Genomic DNA, 17731 nt, shown 5'->3' with positions numbered 1-17731 from the left:
GTAACCGAAATGTACATCTTTAACATAAGCGTGCTTCTAAGCTTTTCAATCTAAGCGATAGCTCGTAAGTATCAGTCAATAGGCCTAAGTATACATGCAAATATCGTGGCAACAAGATTACTCTGTAACTGCATGTTTACAGCTTTCAGGTTCAAGTAATAAGAGATTACCAATTTGCAAACTGAACAGTCCACAAAAGTGGTTGCTAAAATCATCCTCCCCCATCAGGTGTAAAAAATCTACGCCTCTGAATATTATACATAGAAAAAGAAATATTCAACATATTATGAGGTGAGTCATTCTCAGTTTAACGTCAAACGTTTAACAAAATAATAAATATTGTTACATTTAGAAAGTTAAGAGTAATAAGGCTTAACAATGAAAGTTACAATGCTTATTAATGTAGCAAATAAAATAAACAGTGAAAAGTAACCTAACTAAACTAATAGCATAATGTAATATTATATTGGAATGAGTTTCTTAGGCAGTATTGACTTTACTTAAACTGTAAGGAGGTATGGCCACTTCAGCAGTTAGTACGTTTAAGTCATTCACAGTTTTCAGTTGAAGTAAAATGTGGACGTAAATGTTTTGAAGTGTTCCTGATATCTTATGAAATTTTAAAGACCATAATCTGTACCAAGAATATTGTTGAATGTCTCTTAGAATTATTAGGTTGTTTGAAAAATAATGGCGGATTTAAAATTTTAACTATAATAAGAAAAAAAATCAAAACTAACTTCATTGATCAAATTAGGAACCTAGTTAATCTACACACTTTTGCCAACGAGCAACAATATTATTTATGCCATGACGATAAATCTCTGAAACCCTAGAACTAAGCAAAATCTTTAAAGTCATTCTCTGCTGCTGCTCTGTTATTAAAATTTTTGTCCTGTTAAAAAAATTGTCCAAATGTTTGAAAACGTGGTAGTCGGTGGGCGACAGGTCCAGGGAGTAAGGAGAATGATGTAATGTTTCATAACCATTTCACTGAGCTTCTGCGCGTCATTTGAGCAACTTGTGGCCGAACATTGTCATGAAATAAGATTGGTCTTCTTCAACTGACTAGTACTGGCAGTTTTTCACGCAACTTTCTATGAATTTTTTATTCAAATTCTTGACAATAGATATTTTCTGGTCCTGGTTGAGCAAGTTATAATGGATAATACTGGCCGCAAACCATCATACAGTGACCATAATCTTCTTCGGAGGTGGTTCCTTCACCTCATACTTGGTTGATATTGCGAACTGTTTGTGAGGTACCATGATCAAGTTCGAAATAATGCAAAAAATGATTCGAACTTCAATCATTAATTGTAAGGGTTTCAAATATTGGAAATAAAGTTTTAGAAAAGAATAAAATCATTAATGAATGGAAGAAAACTTTAGTTTTTCAATGGTATTAAAAAAGTCTTAAAAAAGAAAGGTTTCTTATCCCTATAAATGACTAAACTTTTAGTAAAAAATCCGCCATTATTTTTCAAACAAGCTTACAGAAACCTTGTTTGCGAAAAACGAGAATCATTTTACGAGCTATATCTACAAAGCTTTAATTCTTAATATTCCAAATATATAAAAGTAAGTTACGTATTTTTATAAAGTATATATTTCTCTTCAGAATGATAATTTTTCCAACTTTTCATTACTAGATTTTGCTTTGTTGTTTTCGTTGATTTTCATATAATTTAGTACTAAGTGTACCCCACTGATACATCGGTAAGTCTACGGATTTACAACGCTAAAATCAGGATTCGATTCCCCTTGGATAACTCAGCAGATAGCCAGATGTGGCTTTGTTATAAGAAAACATGCATACATACATAGTATTTAAGTCTACGCAATATTATTTTTAACTTACATTAACGCAGCTTAAAAATAGCAGCTAACTTGTGATTTACACTGCAGTGTAAAATGTTGAAACGTTAGTAACTGTACATCTTTCCTTGATCTTGATGAAGTCACAGGTTTTATAAATATTTTGTGTTCTGATGTGAACGTGGTTGTTAAACTGTTTTATTGCTTGCAGCGATAAGGTTGTATTGTGTGTTTGTTTTCAAGACCATTGGACGTAATGTTTATTCATGTTTCTTTTATTTCAACTTAATTCTTTTATAAATTACATAAGTTTAAATTTCAATACTCTCTTATAACATTAAAAATTGTTATTGTATTTGAAGTAATTATTTGTTAGACTACTGCTTTTGTTTTATCATAAAATGTTTACTCGTCAACGTTGTTTTTGGTACGTCAAATTCAAGGAATACCAAAACAAAACTTTAACATTATGAGAACAAAAACAAATATTTCACCTCACTTTCTTATTAATTTCTCGAAATGATTATAAAAATGTATTTTTGCATTTTAAAAAATAGAAACATTTTTATTTTAAATTCTAGTTAAGAATTATATAATAAAATATTTTCTACTTAGATGATGAGGTTTTGGTAATTTAGAAAATAAATTTATTAAAATATAATGGCCTACATCGGTTCTTTTTAAATACGTAGTGTTATATGAACAGTTTTTAGTTCCTGGTTTAATTGTTTTTGTCAATCGTAATGTAATACAATATTATGTTATCAACAAAATTCACATCAGGTAGGTAATATGAACAGTTTTCTTAAAACTTGCATTCGTTAATTAACAAAATAATCGTATGTCCGTTTCAAATTATATCCATCTACTTGTTTTTCAATCTACCCAGGGAAAGTTTTAGGTTACAGAACTAATGAAAGAACATAATCAGAAAATAATTTCGAATTAACAATACTGCATTCAGATAGTTCAAGCATTAGTAGACCAGAAAGGTTATATGAAAGTAGACAATAGTTGTTTCTATACAACCAGCACAACCTGGACAATGGTCAATTAATAAGTGAAAAGTTAAAAAGTGGAAATTGCGACGTTGACCAAAAGTTTTTCTTTTAACAAGATTGGTGTCCTCTACTCTTTATTAATTAAGCATTATTACAGCTTGATACTAGACTAGTCGGGATCTTCGCGATTACCTTATAGCTTAAAATATAAGAGTGACTTTTAATATTTATACATCCTGCGTAGTAACGGCTTAGTGTAGTGAGATCCTTTATTACACAATTTTTAACACAAACCTTTACTAGTTCTTCCAGTAGAACTAAAATTACTTCATTTATGTTAATAGTTATCATTAGTGTATAAAAATAAACATTATACCAGTTATAATAACCACGTATTATAACATTTCGACTTGTAATACGAGGGTCACGGGTTCGAATCCCCGTAACACCAAACTTTCTCGCCCTTTCAGCCGTGGGGCGTTATAATGTGACGGTTAATCCCATTATTCGTTGGTTAGAGAGTAGCCCAAAGGTCGGCGATAGGTGGTGATGACTAGCTGCGAAATTAGGGACGGCTAGCGCATATAGCCCTCGTGTAGCTTTGCGCGAAATTCAAAAACAAACATTTCCTACAGTGCTAAGAAGGGCTTATACTTACAGAATTATATAGAATAGGAAATTGGCTTTTTTCTGACATAAACCAACTTGCTTTAGCTGGAACATTACTATCTCGAGACTACTAAGTTTTTATTCCAGTCCAGTTGAGAGAAAGACGAATTTGCTGAATGTAGCTATGGTTACACATGAGTCATCTCCAAAGTTTCCATCTTATATAGCATATCAACAACATAAAAAATCAATACATCGTGTAACTAAACTGAATGCAAAAAGATGATATAAAATTTCATTGTTTGCTTATCATAAAAAAAAGAAACATAACAAACATTTTCTATTCTTCTTTGAGATTTATTTCCCAGAACTTAAAGAAAAAATCCTATTATTAAAATGTTAATTATTTAATTAAAAGCAGTAGTAGCCTTTTCTAGTGAAAATATAACAATATGATTGTGTTTGTAGTCAAGGCTAGCTAAGTAACCTCTCTCTAAAAATTGTACTATTTTGCGATACGACATGTCCTTTCAGCATTATGTGTAAAATAAATGATTTTATTTTTATTTTAACTTATAAAATTTCCATTTAACAACAAGAAGTGACGAATCTTCACAACCATTAATGCCAGAAGAATTATCAGTACAATGTATAGATAAGGAAAAAAAAATGGATTAATTGGGGTCGCTGCTGGTGAGATATATAATTGATGGTAACGAATATCACACAGCATCAGTGGATTAACACTTCTTCACACAATTTCGGTACGTTAACATCTCTTCACGTAGCATCAGTGCACTAATTTCTCTCACACAACATGAGTACATTTTTTCTCGATTGATGTGGAAGCACAATGCCAAGATTTACGCAGTTTTATGGTTCTGACGTCACCTGGGTTATAATTTTTATACTTTTCCTAAAATCTACAGAAGGAATCCATTGTTCTGTTTTAGTTGCAATATCAAGATTGGTGTTAATAAAATTTCAGTTTCTCCTTAAAACAGTTGTTAGTAGCATAAACAATCACCTGATTTAATTAATAATATTTTTTACCGCTAGACACGAATTCATATCTAGTTTGCTAACACGTGTTTTTACAGCTAGCCTTTTACCTTCATTGAATATTTTCTTCACTTGTAGTTGCTGGGATTCGGTCTTGGTGGCACTTTGTTACATTTACCTTTCGGGAGAGGTCTTCCCCATCAAAACTTGAATCAACTATTTGAATGTTTTCAACAAGCATATCTAGATTGACGAAGTGTATTATCAGCTAGGTGGATGTGAAAGTTTTCTTTTTCATTTTATGTGATTCATACCCTATTATTTCAGCATCTGTCTAACTTATTATATGGTATTGTTCTTTGGCATGGTAAGCTATTGCAGATAGACCAGTAGTACCAAGCCTTCTATTCTGCTCCTGACTTCTGACTTTTGCTTGTGTATTGGTATCCACTTTCGCAATGGATATTGTAAATGGCATTCTTGTTGATCATTGGGTTCCAGTTTATTTTGCACTAATTATGATCGTATTGTGTTGTAGCATTTAAATAGTGTTAGAACTTTACACTGTTTACATATCTTTAAAAAAAAAAAAGATGATAGAGCAGGATTAGTACATACCATCTACAAACTTTATGATAACGGAATTTCACGAAGACTTCGAACTCTTATTTGCTGGCTCGTCAGTTCTTATGAATAATAGTAAAGGTAAATCAAATATAATAATAATGATTAAATAAAGTAAATAAATAAACAGTTTTAGAATAAAATAAATAAAATCTAGTTTGTAAATTGACCCAAGTAACAAGTTATAATAACAATTAACAATTAACAAGTAACAAGTTATAATAACAATTAACAAGTAACAAGTTATAATAACAATTAACAATTAACAAGTTATAATAACAATTAACAAGTAACAAGTTATAATAACAATTAACAAGTAACAAGTTATAATAACAATTAACAAGTAACAAGTTATAATAACAATTAACAAGTAACAAGTTATAATAACAATTAACAAGTAACAAGTTATAATAACAATTAACAAGTAGCAAGTTATAATAACAATTAACAAGTAACAAGTTATAATAACAATTAACAAGTAGCAAGTTATAATAACAATTAACAAGTAGCAAGTTATAATAACAATTAACAAGTAACAAGTTATAATAACAATTAACAGTTATAATTATAATAACAATTAACAATTAACAAGTAACAAGTTATAATAACAATTAACAAGTAACAAGTTATAATAACAATTAACAATTAACAAGTAACAAGTTATAATAACAATTAACAAGTAACAAGTTATAATAACAATTAACAAGTAACAAGTTATAATAACAATTAACAAGTAGCAAGTTATAATAACAATTAACAAGTAACAAGTTATAATAACAATTAACAGTTATAATTATAATAACAATTAACAATTAACAAGTAACAAGTTATAATAACAATTAACAAGTAACAAGTTATAATAACAATTAACAATTAACAAGTAACAAGTTATAATAACAATTAACAATTAACAAGTAACAAGTTATAATAACAATTAACAAGTAACAAGTTATAATAACAATTAACAAGTAGCAAGTTATAATAACAATTTACAATTAACAAGTAACAAGTTATAATAACAATTAACAAGTAACAAGTTATAATAAACTAATTCCACTGTTTTATTTCATTCACACCCTAACAGTTGTTGCTCACGCAAGTTGATATACGTATTGCCCAGACTACCAATATCTCTATTGTATTCCAGCAGGCCCAATAAATTGTATTATGGAGCGAAAGGCCTCGTCGGAATTCAATATACCAGATTTAATATGGTTGAAAAATAATATATTTTATTTTGCTTTAACCCTTTGGTGCTTAAGGGTTCTTATTTTATCTTCGACAAAAGACCGTATGATTTCATAATTTCGCGTATTCCTAACAAATAATTTGGTTTGCCATACAAGAGGTTTCGATGTTGAGTTAGTAATTTTCACATGTTACACTTTCTCTTGTTTTAATCACACTAATATGTTTGTTTGTTTGTAATTAAACAAAAAGCTACACGATTGACTATTTTTGCTGTGCCTACCACTGATATCGAAACTCACAGGTACATAGTTATCAATGGGGAATTTTCTGAAAATATTAGGTAAAGTTTTGTGTATGAAACGTTTCGCCAGACACTTTTTAGCTAAATGCTTTAACATCTTCACTTCACTTTATCAAAAGTGAAGGTAATCTTAATCTTTTGATAATTTCAAATGGTTTTCAAATATAAATTTGAAACGAAAAAAACTACAATCATGACAATCAAGGGTAAAAAGAGAATAATATATGAACCACACCAAAAACACTTCAAGTAGCTTTATATAACGTTAAAGTAATGCTAATGTACAACACTTCGGGCCCGGAATGGCCAGGTGGTTAGAGCACTTGACTCGCAATCTGAGGGTCGCAGATTCGAATTCCCGTTCCACCAGATATGCTCGCCGTTTCAGCTGTGTTACGCTGGTAAAAGAGTAATCTAAATTAGACAACCATCGTGTAATTTCGCGCGAAATTTAAAACAAACAGACATCCGCTTCTCTGTGGTATGAGGCTGTCTGCGTCGTCACTTTACAGAAATGTTACCATATGCTAGTTTACAGTGATGTTACCATATGGTTCTTACCCTGAATTAGTATAATGTTTGAGTTGGAACCATATATACATCAACATCTAGACTGGTAACTTGTATTTCGTTTCTGGGTACGAGGTTATTTCACTATATTAAGCGTGTAAAGAACGAATCGTCTGAATTTACTACCAGTGTTGTCGATCACCAGGAACCAAAAGGTCTCACCAGGTTAGATGATATATACCAAAACTAGTGTATTTACGATACGGAAATCATAGCTTTATTAAAAGCAGGCTGTCATGTCTAAAGTACGATCATCTTTCCGGCCTTTCCATAAACCATCTACTGTATGAAAACATCATTTCAACAGTCTGGTTGCACAGAAATACAAATAAACATGCTGCATTTGGCGTCTTTGCAGGCATGTTTTCGTATGGAATAACGTGAATACACGTTTCATTCTCCAGCTGCTTGAAGTATGAGACCGTTGACTGGAAACCTTACCTTGGTGGACAGGTATTCTGTTGCTGGACTTGTTTCCAATCGGAGATCTCTCTTAAATTTGTTGCATATAGTTTCCTGAGATACACGTAACATTTTTTTTTACTCTAACATCTGTGTTCGTGGATTTTCACCTGTTGCTAACTTGGCTATAACAGCTGGAGAATGACTTGTAGGTCTCTTTCAGAATGGTTCTCAAAGCTAAGCCATATTCCTTCATTCTCCAATGTCATGAAGTGCAGAACATATCACAGTTACACTAGTTTAGACTTACGTGTATTATTGTATTATAATCTTCAGTTCAGCGGAAAATCTGAAACTTATAACACTGGTGTCGATACTCGTGGTGAGAACAGCACAAATAGCCAATTATGAGGTTGTGGGTTTAACTACAAATAAAAAAACGTATCTTAACAACGTCACATATTTTATTTCACTCATTGCTACCAACAAAATGGTGTGTACATTGTAGCATCTCAAGCCACCTGGATAACAAGAAAATATTCCTATATACTGAAGATTACAAGAGATGAGTCAGTGTGTAAGGATGCCTGATCTATACGTTTAAAACCATGAGCATTGTTACAAGCAGTAGCACATATGTCGAACAGCAAATATATGTTGTATTCCTTTCTAATTATACTAGACTCTTCAGACCAATAATTAATGATAGGTAAATATTTATTCAGATTGACAGTGCTGAAAACTTTACCCTGCTTAGTTACTCCCTGTTGATATTTAGAAGGAACGCTCTGCCAGGAGATTATACTGAGAAAATAGTGGTGGTAGATTTCTATAGAAGTACACTACTAGGATTTATTTATAATGAAGAAAACAAGCCATTCGTGAAACGAGCTATAGAACTCAGACCAACAACTTTCACAATGTTTGTTTTACATAACTCCAATAATTAATATGTATATTACAGAAAAATTATTTTTGTCTTAAATCAATACACAGTTTTACTTAAAACATTCATTATCTTCCAGTATTTATTAATATTTCGATCAACGGCGAGAAAGCTTTTAAAATAATGGCAGTACTTCATTGCTCTACTTTAAGATATTGGTAGTACTTCACTGCTCTACTTTAAACAAATTAAACACTTAGAAGGGCGCAGCATTAGGTACGTTTTGATATATGTATGTGTGTTTTTCTTATAGCAAAGCCACATCGAGCTATCTGCTAAGTCCCGTTTTGATGCGAGTGTTCTACTAATAATTTCACCCCCCCCCCAGTGGCTCAGCGGTATGTCTGCGGGCTTACAACGCTAAAAACCGGGTTTCAATACCTGTAGTGGGCAGAGCACAGATAGCCCATTGTGTAGCTTTGTGCTTAATTCAAAACAACAACAACTAATTTAATTTGGCCATGGATATGAAAAGGGAAATATAATTTTGGTATAAAGTGAATTATTTTCAGTAAAAGTAAAGATTGTTTTACTTCGTCTTAATCTATGTTTGACTAATAAGTTTAAGTGATATATATATTTTGTACATTATAATTCATTTTGTGCTTGTAAGCGTCAGTACAATAAAAATAAAACAATCTATAATTTCATTAAATAACTTTGTTTATATAATCACTTTTTAATGCTGTTTATTTAATACTTAAAATGGTTAACTGGAGTTTTTAATATTGTATTTGAAATAATTGTTAATTTTTCAACAAATTATGTGAAGTAAAACTGAGAAATGCCTACATTCTTGGATAAACAGTTTCGACTTCAAAGTTAATAAGTTGATAAGTAGTTTGAGCTTAATAAGTCACACTTTATATGAATAGAAATATTGTGGCTTGAGTTTCAGACATGATAATGCCAAACATGTTTCGCATTTTCTACTTAGCTTCCGTTATAAGTCACAATAAATTCCACTTCAGGTGATTAGAGCTACTCGCTTGTTGCTTTCTTTCTAATCTGCAGTTTAAAATAAGGACTTTTTGAACTGATGTTTAAGCCTAATTTGTGCGTAATCAGTGTTCAGATGAACAAACAATTACAATGTAGTAGAAGAAAAAATACATTTCGGAATAATTTATGTAGCAATAATTTGTTGTAAGTTATCTATATAAATATCAAAAAATATACAGTAAACAACGTAAGAAGAAAATGAGTTATCATAAACAAAAAGCGACAACACAAGCGACATGCGTATAGTACCTTTAATCGACTTAATATTACAACTTGGTTTTAATTAACTAGTAAGTTTTTAATACCTAACGACTCTTTTTTTTAATTATGGCAAAGCTACAATTTTAATAGAACTTGCAGATGTTAATCAAGGGTGGTTTGCTTATAAAACAATGAAACTAAATTTCTGGAAAATATTATACCTCTAAACAGCGTACTGGAAGTGGCTTACTGTTAAACATGCCAACCTCTTTATTTCGGAAGATCTAAGGTTCGTGATACGGTTTAATTATTTTTTGCACTTTTATTTGTGGGTGCATCATTATAGTGACGGTACGTTCCTTTATTCGTGTGGCTCCCCAGTGGCACAGTGGTGTGTCTGCGAACTTATACTGCTAGAAACCGAGTTTCAGTATTCGTAGTGGGTAGAGTACAGATAGCCATGTGTAACTTTGTGCTTAGAAACATACAACCTTTATTCGCTTCAAAATCAAGGTCCCCGTGGTTAGAGCAAAGATGACCACATATATAGCTTAGTGCTTAATAACAAACAACCTTTATTCGTTTCAAAATCAAACTAAGTTCTTGTGAGGCCAATCTGCCTTTCCTCTGGGTAGTAGTCTGTAATGAGATATATCTGCGGTTTCAAACAACTTCATAAGTGGTCGTTTCAATACTTGTCTATTTAAAGAAAGTGGTAACTATTCACGGAGACCCGGCATGGCCTGGTGGTTAAGGCACTCGACCCGTAATATTAGGGTCACGAGTTCGAATTCCCCTCGCACCAAACATGCTTGCCCTTTCAGCCGTGGAAACGTTATAATGTTAATGTCAATCGCACTGTTCGATGATAAAAGAGTAGCTCAAGAGTTGGCGGTGGGCGGTGATGACTAGCTGCCCTCTCTATAGTCTTAAACTGCTAAATTATGGACGGCTAGCGCAGATAGCCCTCGTGTAGCTCTGCGTAAAATTCATAACAAACCAAACCAAACTATTCACGTCGTGAAACGGTTGTGTCGCACGTAGAGAGTGAACGAAAGGCACGTATATGACGTTTATTGGTTTAATTTCTTTGTACCAATATTCATATAAATTGAAAAACTTCGACTTTACCAATGCTAAATATTCACTTAGCAATTGAAAACACAAGCGCATGCAAATAATAGGTCTGACAAAGCCTTAAACTTACATGAAATGAATCATTTTTTCACTCACTACGGAACGTGGTACAACAATTTGTTTTTCTATTAACAGTTAGGCAAATATATAGGATATTAATATTTAAAAGAATTCGGGTTTTCAGCTGTGCATGGAATTATTTGCATACTTGGAGGTTGTATTTTGCACATGTAAAAATTGCGTGTAATGTATCGTTATCGAAAATTATAGTTATAGTTTTATTCTTTTTATTTTGTCTGGCTTCACATTTTTAAAACAGCTTATTTTATAAACTAAACCTAATACTACCAAACACGGATTTATAATGCTGAAATCAGGGGGTTCGATTCCCCTCTGTAGGCCCAGCAGATAGGTCGATGTGGCTTTGCTACGCGAACTAAAAACTTGAAATCTACCACGCATAAACTGAAAGCTTTTGTTCATAACCTAACATGGGCCTGGCATGGCCTAGCGCGTTAAGGCGTGCGCTTCGTAATCTGAGGGTCGCGGGTTCGCGCCCGAGTCGCGCCAAACATGCTCGCCCTCCCAGCCGTGGGGGCGTTATAATGTGACGATCAATCCCACTTTTCGTTGGTAAAAGAGTAGCCCAAGAGTTGGCGGTGGGTGGGTGGTGATGACTAGCTGCCTTCCCTCTAGTCTTACACTGCCAAATTAGGGACGGCTAGCACAGATAGCCCTCGAGTAGCTTTGTGCGAAATTCCAAAACACACATAACCTAACAATACCGCGCACGAACTAAAAGCTTGAAACCTAACACTACCACGTACGCGCTGAACGTTCGGCAACTGCACAAAACTAATGCCATTCTTATACGTAAGAATTTTTTGTGTGTTGTATAAGATTATTTTTCATGAAACAAACGGGGTGAGATATCCTAGAACTAGTTCCAACTCCATATTTAAGACAAACGACTAGGTATAATTATTCATGTAACACGTTTGTCTGTTTTACGTTAGATTGTGAGCGAATTTCCATCTACTGAAATTGAAACTGACACTGAAGTTCGAGTGCTTTCGAAAAGAGAACTAGTCTTGTAGCGATCCTCCGTGTTAGTTTGTTTCTTTACGGTCCATACATGTTGAAATAAACTACTTTCAAGACAAAAGGTAACACTAATCAGAGCACGCTTTCATAGTAAGTACTACTTATACCCAATACTGATATAACTGTCCTGTCGATTTACGTTCAATATCCTACAGCTTTATTTGAAAAAGAAAATCATACTCATTTCACGGCTTTGAATTATCAGAACAATACCAGCTTTCGGTATTGGTAGACAGCGGGTTCCAACAATAAACTATATGCACAGTTGGGACAGCAAGAATATTTTACAGTAATTTTGTTGTGAAAAAGAGATAGGTTTGTTGTAAATTTCCAGCTACCTGGTACACAACATTTTCTAAATATTGCTAAAATCAAAAGCAAATACAAACACTCTAAAATATCTTGAATTTTATACGCATAAAATAGATCCCATCGTCTAGAAAATTAAAATTTGCCAGCTTGTAGCTTCACAAATAATGTATCAAAAGTGATGAAACGTTTGTTAATTGACACAACCTGTAGATTTTGTTTTAATTCATTGTCTCTGGTATTCTAATTCATGACCAGTATAATTTGATGAAATTACTTACTAATGACGCTTCATAGCGTTTTTGGAATTGCTGTGTTTCTACAACAACTGTACTCTTGAGTGTTATATTTTAATGAAAATATCTTGATAAATATAGTTGATCACTGGTGTGAGTTTGGTAAACTCTATGTAACAAAACTGAAAAATATCAAGACAAAATCTCTTTATAATGTTTCCTTTTCAATGCGTCCTCAAGTCCTCGCTGTTTTTCTTTTTTTGTTGTTGTTGACGTTGAACCCTCCGGTGGCTTGGCGGTAAATCAAAGGACTTTTAATGCTTGATTTAGGGTTTCAATATCCGCGATGAGCAGAAAACAGATAGTCCATTGTGTAGCTCTGCGTTTAGCATCAAACAAACAAAACTTTCATGGTCTAATGATTTGTACTAGAGATCATGTTGGTTTCGTACCTCAGAGGACATGTATACACTTCCCTCAAAAAGTATTCTTTCATTTGTTTATTTGTTAACTTATTGTTAAAAACAAAGATAAACAATAGATTCTCTTTACTTGCCCACTGTGGGTACCCAATTTCGAATTTTAGCGTTATAAACTCTTATTTCCAAGGAATATGTGATAAACGTCACGTTTCTTGAAACCTCGATGCAAAGAACACCAAGGTCAGATACGTAGAGGTGAATTTCAAATATCTGCTTTAATATGCAATCAAGTTTAAATAGATCACAAACTTTTTTGGGATAAAATTCGTCTCCTAAAACAACTCCAATCTAAAAAAAGAAAGAAATTGTTTAGAAACTACAATAATGATCATGATTCTAGTAACATCATCCATACTTGATAAGGTTTATTCATCGTTCATAACTTGATCAGACTTTAACTTTCAGGTTAACAATGAGACACTTTCTTGCAAAGTCTCTTTGTTAACCTGAAGATGTCCCAAGAAAGTCGAAACGTTGTTCTGTATTTTATTTCAATTAAAGTTTTAATACCCATACCAGCAGTCTTGAGAATACATTGTTATCATCACTCAATTAAAAAATTATTAAATGTTTTGTCATGATTCTGGTGATGTTAAATAATGGATATAGTTCGGTTCCATAAAATAGAAGTAAATTAGACTTGCATTTATTTGTTTGTTATTGATATCAGTTTTGAAATTTTTTTTTTCATTTCCTGACATCTTCTTCCATTTCTGTAGGAAAGAAATCTCACTTTGTATTATCGATAATGAGAGCTATGAGAAGGATCTGGTATTTTACGTGGAGCTCGGAGATCCAAAATTGGAAGAAGGTAAGGTTTGTTATTAGTTTTGACTTGGTTTGTTTTAAATTTCGCGTAAAGCTACACGAGGGCTATCTGCACTGGCCGTCCCTAATTTAGCAGTGTAAGACTACAGGGAAGGCAGCTAGTCATCACCACCCACCGCCAACCATTTGGCTAGTCTTTTACCAACGAATAGTTGGATTGACCGTCACATTATAACGCCCCCACGACTGAAAGGTCGCATGTTTGTTCTCAGTAGGAAAGTCTACTTATTTTATAAAACGTCCAATTTTTATGTGCATCATAATCAGGAGATTGTAAAATATTACAAATTTTGTGTTTTTGTTTAATCCAGTTTGTTTTAAGGTGGGTTAGCGGTAAGTTTACGAAATTACAAGATTAAAATCTAGGGTTCGATTCCCCACGGTGAACATGGCGCAAATATCCCATTGTGTAGCTTTTCGCTTAAAGTTAAAACTAAAAAAATAATCTAGTTATTATAAAACAAATAATGTTGTAGAGAAAACTGATGCAAAATAATAACAAGTTGTTTTGAATTAAGCACAAAGCTACTCAATGGACTATTTGTGCTCTGCCCACCACAGGTATCGAAACCCGATTTTTAGCGTTGTAAATCCGCAGACATACCGCTGAGCCACTGGGGGACTAATAAAAAGAGAAATAAAATAGTAAAATAATTTGAAACAATGTTTGGTAGTTTTTACATAAAATATTTCAACACACGAATCTAAAATATACAGAAAAAATAATTAGTAAAAACAAACGTTCAAAAATATGCCTTCAAATGGCTCAGCGGTAAGCTTGAGTGTTTATAACACTAAACTTTTCGGTTTGTTCCCGGCGGCGGACACAATGTAGATAGCCATTTGTGTAACTTAGCACATAAAGCAAACGAAATGGAATAAAACGCTGAATATGATCTGGTATAACAAACATCGAAAATTAAATACGAAAAACTTCACAAAATGTTTACAACTCCAAAGAACAAATAAAAGAGCTCATGACAACTAGAAAAACATTTTTGATCAGAAAATATATAAAATGGTAGGAAAGTTTGTATATTTATTTGATCAGCTAACCCTTGTTCTGTCAATTCGTATCCGATTGCTATTGTGAAAATGAATTAAGATAACGAATTGATGGGAAACAATGTCACCCTATAATACGTGAACTGGAAATGCAATGTGTTGTGTATGATACAGTTTATGTGATAACCATGTTTGAGAAGAGAACAATGTTAAAATAAGTTACTTATCTTTGTAACAGCTTTTGTGATTTGATTAAGATTAATCTGTTCTGAAAGGTTTACAAGATTCCATTTTTCAGTTATATTTAACCAAAACAACTAAACGAATTGGTTCTCTTGTGTAATAAAAAATCGTTTTATCTCTACAGTGCTTTATTTCATATACAAAAATAATACTTACATTTCAGATGTTCAAGGAAACGCCAGACAAGACAACAATGATAACTCCCCAAACGCAGAAATGACAGAAGCTGAAAAGATTGCTCTACAAGGAAAACCAATATTAGGGGAGCAATATAAGGCTACCATTCGTATTGTGGAGAGCAGAGAGTTCAAGGTATCTATCCGTTAGAAAGAAACACGAATCTTTGTATTTCAAGATAAGTAAGGTTAAGTTAGAGTGGAGTTAAAGGAATCCTCAGAATCCCAAACTCTACGATATGATATAGGGGATTTGCTTATTTACAATAATTCATTCAGTAGGAAATTCAAAATAATTCGTACAGAGAATTTCGGATAAAATAATAATGGCAAAATGGTAAGTAACCAACTTTATGTAAGTAACAGCAATATATAGTGGATTCAACTGGAATAAAACTGCTTATATACAATCTTAAATACAAAGATTCGTGTTTTTTTCTCTAGTTTTGCATTGCTAAATTAGCTTTGCGCAAAATTCAAAACAAACAAAATTCGTCAACCTGAAATCATGCGATAAATTCGGAAAATAAAACATTATATGCCCATTGTTATTTAATTAAAATACTATATACTAAAACAATACAAAGTTGAATATTTGCAAAGGCAATCGTATTCTAAAATTAATACTGAAACAAATTAAAATCATGAGAATTAAAATCAGTTCTTACAAGAAAAGTAAATTTATTACATAATATAAATTCAGGATATGCGATATGAAGTTACACAGAAAGTGTTTTGTGAGTGTTATAAAATATCCTGTCCTCGTGTCTTAGCGATAAGTTTTAAGACTTAAAATGTTAAAATTCGGGGTTAGAGCCTTGGGTACAAAACACATAATTCGCTTTTATACAGCTATTCGATTTTTAGCAAACAAACATGTTTCGTAAAACGCAAATGAAAGCTATAAAAACTTATTTTGAACTTAGCGTCTTAGTAAACTGGTTCCCAGTGAAACTTCGGTATGTCTGTTGGATTTCCAATGCTAAGATCGGGGAATCGATTCTCCCCAGCGAACACGGCAGATAATCCAATGTGGCTCTGCTGTAAAACGAATCAGTATGCTAGTCTGTGATTTCAAAAGTTGGATATCGTTAACAAGGATGTATTAGAAAAATTAGAAAAACGGTCTTAGGGAAGGTATTGTACGCATGCAAATATAAGTAAAATGCTATTTAAAACAACAATCTAAATAATAATAGACACTCACTTCGCAGTCCAAAAATTATCTATACGACAATAGATAGTCCAGTATTATAATTATGTTTTGTCTGTAAAGTGAGAACAGAGAGTCATACTTAAGCAATTCTAAAGGCTCTTGAAAGACTGAATCTCTGATTGTACATAGAATTCAATGGAAGCTTAGGTTCATGTCACCTTCACGTGACGCAGTGTCGTGCGGATGACTAAGCATCCAAACAAAGCTATAGATCTTGTGTATCTTCTTATTTCTGACAAATGCACAGTTTTTATAAACTTATAATATGACCACGCAAATTATTAGGGCGATATAAATCATTTTCTTTAATCCACTGTACTGAGTATTATGTCCATCGTAGCAGCTTTAGAGCATGGATTAAAGAAACTATTACGGTCATACATCTGACACTCCCCATCACACCAAACATGATCGCCCTTTCAGCCGCAGGGGCATTATAATGTGAAGGTCAGTCCCACTATTCGTTGGTACAAGAGCAGCCCAAGAGTTGGCGGTGGGTGATGATGACCAGCTGCTTTCCCTCTAGTCTTACATTGCTAAATTAAGAATGGTTAGCGCAAAGAGCTCTCTTATAGCTTAGCGCAAAATTCAAAACAAACAAACAAGCATACATCTGACACAATGAAACATAGTTGTAGAGATAGGCTGTGAATCAGCTTCTAATATTTATCAGTTATTATCTGTGTTTTCTTAACTTATTCGTATAGATACACTTCACTCTTCTCACTGGCTGGTCACGATCAATATTTCTGGATACACAAATTTTACTTTAACTTTTTGACCGATTTGTCTTTCAAACAAACGTAAAGATAGTTTGGATACAGAATTTTGTTTTGAAAACGAAATGCAGTGTTCTAATATACGAATTTTTAAAATGTCTTAACTTTATAATAAACTAGTACGAGTGAAAATATTTTGTCCAGTAGCCATATTTATAAATACTTTATTTTTAAAAGTATTTGTATATTACAGAGTATAAATTCCTTTTCTTTACACTATAATTCTGTGGGATATTACGATTACTTGATAAGTGTGTGTTTCTTATAGAGTTAAATTTTAGTTTCCTGGTGGTACCGGATGACGTGCTTTTCGTAGAGTTAAGGTTTAGTTTTCTGACGATAACGGATGATTCTGGTTTTGATCAGTATGTGTTTCTTTTATAGTTAAGGTGTAGGATTATAATGATGTTAGATGGATCTACGTACTGCTTCTCTGGACTGGGTCACAAGTGACTCGAGCAGAAGTGTATGATAGAGTTCCAAAGTGGGAGTACTTACCCATACATGCAGGCTTAATAATGAGAGATCGAAAAGATACTAAACCAGCTG

General features: G+C 32.8%; 1 pseudogene across 1 annotated transcript in view; it reads left to right on the top strand.

Annotated features, from left to right (window-relative positions):
* Positions 1-17731, top strand: part of LOC143222815 (sodium/calcium exchanger 3-like) — an 88899-nt pseudogene that overhangs the window by 54955 nt on the left and 16213 nt on the right. Inside the window, exons 3-4 of the transcript XR_013012513.1 lie at positions 13655-13746; positions 15175-15323. The product of XR_013012513.1 is annotated as a sodium/calcium exchanger 3-like (transcript). The remainder of the gene's footprint in view (positions 1-13654; positions 13747-15174; positions 15324-17731) is intronic.

This window comes from Tachypleus tridentatus, chromosome 8 (genome assembly GCF_004210375.1).
Source record: "Tachypleus tridentatus isolate NWPU-2018 chromosome 8, ASM421037v1, whole genome shotgun sequence".
In the NCBI taxonomy this organism is placed as follows: domain Eukaryota; kingdom Metazoa; phylum Arthropoda; class Merostomata; order Xiphosura; family Limulidae; genus Tachypleus; species Tachypleus tridentatus.
This window is presented reverse-complemented; position numbering and strand designations above follow the sequence as displayed.